The 5,335-nt window shown below is 37.2% G+C and overlaps 1 long non-coding RNA gene across 1 annotated transcript; it reads left to right on the top strand.

Moving 5' to 3' along the window:
- Positions 1-2,867: 2,867 nt before the first annotated feature.
- On the top strand, positions 2,868-4,974 carry LOC117283357. Its single transcript, XR_004514309.1, has 3 exons — positions 2,868-2,924; positions 4,247-4,353; positions 4,817-4,974. It is a non-coding gene; the product is annotated as an uncharacterized LOC117283357 (long non-coding RNA).
- Positions 4,975-5,335: the final 361 nt, after the last annotated feature.

Below are 5,335 nucleotides of genomic sequence, written 5' to 3'. Positions count from 1 at the left end.
TGACGTGAGGTTGGCTGTAAGGACGAGCTCCAGAGAACTCTGCCATCACTCAACATATACTGAAGAGCGAATTCAAAGTTGAGAGGCAGTAAACTGAGTCGACATATTTGCCTAATTGCTGGATCATTGATCCTTTTAAGATTAAGGACTGAGTTTCATCTTTTTAGTCTCTGGTGCCTAGGTATTATTATTTGTTATTATTATTTTGAGGTTTTCAAGACAGGGTCTTGCTATGTAGTCCAGGATGGCCTTGAACTCACTGTGTAGCCCAGGCTGGCCTCAAACTGGAGGCCATCCTCCTGCCTCAGCCTTCTGAATCCTGGGATTACAGGTGTGCACTACCTTACTGTGCTATGCTGCTGCTGCGGCCTCTTCTTCCTCTTCCACTTCCCTTTTCTTCCTCTTCCTCTTTCTCTCACTCTCCTCCTCCTTTTCTTTCTTCATAGTATTATTATAAACTATTCCTCAGTCAATACTGAGAATTCCAAGCTAACTTTTTAAAATAGAATTTTGCAGAAATTGAAAAGCTGATCCTAACGTTCATGTGCAAATGTGAAGGGTTCAGAATATACGCAACAACCTCAAGCTAAAGTATAAGGACTCACACTTTCTGATTTGAAAAATTACTACAAAGCTTCGGTAATCAAGACCCTGTGGTACTGATATAAAGATAGAAATATAGATAGGTAGAAGAAAATTAAGTCCAAAAGTATGTCATTAGCTTTATGGTTAATTCATTTGTTGTTTTTTTCTCATTTGTATTGCTATTCGTACATGTTTGTAGTATATAATGAATACTTCCACTGTGGGAAATTAGAACATGTGCAAAACACTTCTTAAATCTTTTTATTCCTCCCTGCTCCATGAACTGGTTTTTACTGTAAGATGCCAAGATCGTTCATGGGAGAAAAAAATATCTGTTCAAAAAATAATACCAAGGCAACTGAATAACCATATGCAAAAAGGAATCCGGACTCCTATCTATCACCATATACAAAACTAACTCTAAATAGGCAGTAGATCTACCTGTAAAAACTAAAACTATAGAACTCTTAGAAGAAAAGATAGGAGAGAATCTTTATGATTTTAGGTTAGGAAATGGTTTCTGAGATATAATTTTAAAAGAACAAGTTCAAAATTTAAAAAAACTCAATACATTGGACTTCATCAAAATTCAAAACCTTTGTATCTCAGAGCTTATCATCAAGAATGTGAAAACACAGCCTACACAATCATCAAACATATTTACATGCTTGAGGGACACATATCCAGGGTATATAAGAAAATTTACAAATGAGCCATATGAAAATCCAATTTTCAAAACAAGCAAAGGACTTGAATAGATATTTTTCTAAATAAAATATATAAATGATCAATCAGCACATGCGAGGAGGTCCAATGCCATCAGTCATTATAGAAACGTGTATCAAATCTGCAGTGATCTATGTCTTCATAGCCACTAAGATGGCTATTATATTATCAAAGGATACCAAGTATAGCAGAAGATGAGGAGTGGGAACCCCCTTGCATTTCTGGTGGAAATACAAAGTGATACAGTCACTGTGGAAAATGGTCTGGTAGCTTCTAAAATGTTAATACAGAGTTACCATGTGATCCAGTAATTTCACTCATAGGTATCGACAAGAGATTTAAAAATGCATCTTCACACAACAACTTGTATATGAGTGTTCATAGCAGTATTATTCACAAAAGCCAAAAAGTAGAAATAACTGGAAAGTCCATTAACCTGAGGATAACTAGGCAAACTGTCACTTATCCATACACTTGAATGCCACCAGCATTCCATGCCCACGGGTTCCTCACCCACAGGCTCAAGTAACTGCAGATCAAAGACATTTGGGAAAAAACTGCATCTGTGCTGAACACACACAGCCTTTCTTGTCATCACTGCCTCAGGATGAATGTGGACTGCAACCTGACACTGTTGTTTCGTGTAAACACTGTGTAGATACCACGTACATTGTTGTAGGTATTATAAGTAATCTAGATGCTTTAAGGTATGCAGGAGGAGGCACTTAGTTATACACATGCAAATACTATGGCATTTACTGTACAGAATTTGAGGTTCTGTGGATCTGGGAATCCAAGCCCCAAGGACACCGATGAGTAAGCTTTAAGACCACCAAAAGCAACGGAGTGCTGATACATGCTACAACACGATCCGTGTTGAGATTATTCTAAGTGAAAGAAGTCACTCACAAGGCACTGCACACTGTACGACCCCAGTAATAGTGAATGTTTAGAATAAACAAATCCCGATAGAGAGCTGAGTAGTGGTTCCCAGAACTACAGGAAAGGAAGAATGGGAATGAGAAATGAAGGAGTTTATGGGAAGGAAAACATGAAATTGTTCCGGAGACAGACACAAAGATGTGTGCACAATACAGTGCACGCACTAAAACCCCATACACCGTACACTTCAAACTGGTGTTTTATGGTACGTGAATTATAGCTGAATACAGTTGTCTAATTTGACAAATAAGTCTTGAATATTCCACTTTCTTTTTAACTTTCTAAGCATAGAATATATCTAGCAAACTTGTATTGAAAAAAAAAACTTTCTTTTCTTGGAACAATCTGGGAATACAGAAAACTTGAATATAATTAATCATCTCTGACCTCAAGTCTGACACGTTCCTTTCTTTTTTTTTTTTTTTAGCCAGAGCCTCCCATACAGGCTGGTCTTGAACTCATGATCTTATTGCCTCAGCCTCCCAAGTTCTCATTGGTGTCCACCAGCATGCCCACCTGACATTTCTTATACAAAAAAAGCTTAATTATTTGCTGTCATAATTTTTTAAAAAGTGAGATAAGTAGAAAAGCTATGGTGCAAAATGACCAGTGGAGAAGAAGACGTGAGAACCACCTCACCTCTCCTGCAGTTTCCAGCTCCTCACGGTGAGGTAGGAAAGCTGATAGATGACCCTCAGTACCTGCATACTCCTGTCATTTACCCCAGAAAGTTAGCTTTAAAAGACATTTCAATAAATAGTAATAAGAATTATTCTGGGAAAAAATACTTATTAAGTTTGAGTAGAGTTATATTCATTGTGTACCTTTCTTTGTCTTTTGAGAAAACCTGTTTCCATATCACTAGATTAAAATATATAATATAATAAAATATAATTAATGACTATTATATTTGAATTTTCATACATTGCTTGAAAGAATTCTTCACCCACTTACCAAGTTAGGCCTTTGAAGTCTGTACATACTTGGACATGCTTTGATTACATAGATTTTACTTTTCTCTGTGTAAAGTTAAAATACAGGCAGCTAAAAAAACTAAAGCTACTTCTGTCAGCCCTCTCCTGGGATTGTTTCCTAGTTAGGCAATTACTTACAATTGAGCAATTGTGCTGTCTTTTTTCCTAATAGTTATCATTTTTAAAACTCATGGCACTTTTCTTTAAGGAAACTACAGAGGATAAAGCAAACCGCCTTCAGCTGGTCAGTGTGCTCTGGACAGACACAGCAGGAGCTGTCCCATCTGTGTTTAGAGTGGAGTAGCTCTCTCAACTCTTTATCTGGGGACTGAATGCTTTGCACTCTGAGAGCACATGTTCTTCTGTTAGTCATTTGGAGAAATCTTTTCTCCCTTCCCACTTGAAAAAAATGCAGGAATACTAAGAAGAAAGAAATAATTTAACTATGATCAGGAAGGGAAGAGAACCAGTGAGAAAGAATCACAGCAAATCAAGACCAGGTCTTTTATTGCTCCCCACAAAGGGAGACTTTGATCTTCATGGCTGCTCACCAGGATCGTCTTGCTTTTCCATGATGGTCTCACTCTGTGCCAAATGCTTAACTGACTCTGTTGTGTGTTTTATTAGTGATCTAAAAATCTGACTCTCCACCCTCCAAATTCATCTAAAATTTAAAGAATATTCCGTCAACGGCCTCTTGTATGATGATTTCATAAACCAGAGTCTCACTATAATTCATTGAATTAAATCCATTTGTGAGATCAGTCAGTTAAAACATAGAAAACACTCATTTCTTCAGGTCAAAAAGTGGTGAAAAATCTGTTATCCTGGCTTAAAAGGGCCCCACTGTTTAGGGTTGTCCTTTTCCCACCTTAGAAATAGGTGCCTCCCCCTCCAAGGGATTTTGTCAACATTTCATATGCTTTAATTAAATAATTTTCACTGAAGACCTTTAAGTTAGTAGAAGTATGTTAATTGTAAGAGCACTGCTGAAATTAATTTCTTCCTTTCTCTTATAGACTCGGTAATGAAGAGCAAAACGGGACAAGAAGGTCCAAGAACCTGTGAGGGGGACACAAATGGAGCAGCGGTCCTTGGTCTTTGGCGTGCTCTGCCACTTTCGAGGGTGTGATAGAAAATATGGAGACACTCCCCAACACACACACACACACACACACACACACACACACTTTCGCACACAATTTCATCAAGTTAATAGATCTTGCCATCACCAAGCCATCAATTTAACGCTCTCTTTCTAGCAAACCACAGCCAGAAAATGAAGAAAGTGTTGAGCAATTGTCCAGCATTTCCAACTATTCTACAATTTTAGAACAAGAAAGACAAGTAATCTGTTTTGGGATCTCCCTATCCACAATTTTCCAGATGGCTGTGGCTCTTCACCTATATAAACAATTAAACAGGAAGAGCACATGATATTTTACACAAACTGAGAAATTTTAGAGGGCGAAAGGAGTATTCACTCTAATTATATAAAGACAATAGTCTATATAAAGAAAATACACAGAAACCTTTTTCAGGTAGAAACATTTCTGACAAGAATCTGTGTTCTCCATTTGTATTTACAGAATGACGAAGCTTGAAGAAACCTGCAGAGGCCATCTATTCTATCTTGGACTCACTGGTAAAGAAACTGAGCCCCACAGAATTTAACTTACTTCAAACTGAAGTCTGAAAAGCAGAAAAATTGTTGAATTTGATCATTGTTCTTTCTGATAGTGAACAATAGTTTTTATGGAAAGAGGGAAATGGAACAGGGAAGAATCTTGGAGATGGGGAAGGGGTGAGGGATTGCAGATGATCCACATGTTCTATGCAGGTACCAACTTCCCAAAATGGACATCAGTATTCCATACCGCACACAGTCACTAATAAAACAATGTTTAAGGTATACGAAGAGAGATCAAAAGCAGTATACATCAGAATCATATAACCACACATTTTCAAAATATAGGTTTCTGCCCATGAAAAAGTAAAGGACTCTTAAAATCATAACATATTTGAAAAGGCAAATAAACTTGATTGATAAAAAAATCCCTCATGGCTAATAATCACAATTACAATATACAGTATATATAATCAAGGCA

This window comes from Fukomys damarensis, unplaced genomic scaffold (assembly GCF_012274545.1).
Source record: "Fukomys damarensis isolate Sample0158 unplaced genomic scaffold, DMR_v1.0_HiC HiC_scaffold_25, whole genome shotgun sequence".
Lineage (NCBI taxonomy): Eukaryota > Metazoa > Chordata > Mammalia > Rodentia > Bathyergidae > Fukomys > Fukomys damarensis.
The sequence above is the reverse complement of the archived record's forward strand: the minus strand, read 5'-3'. Positions and strand labels throughout refer to the sequence as shown.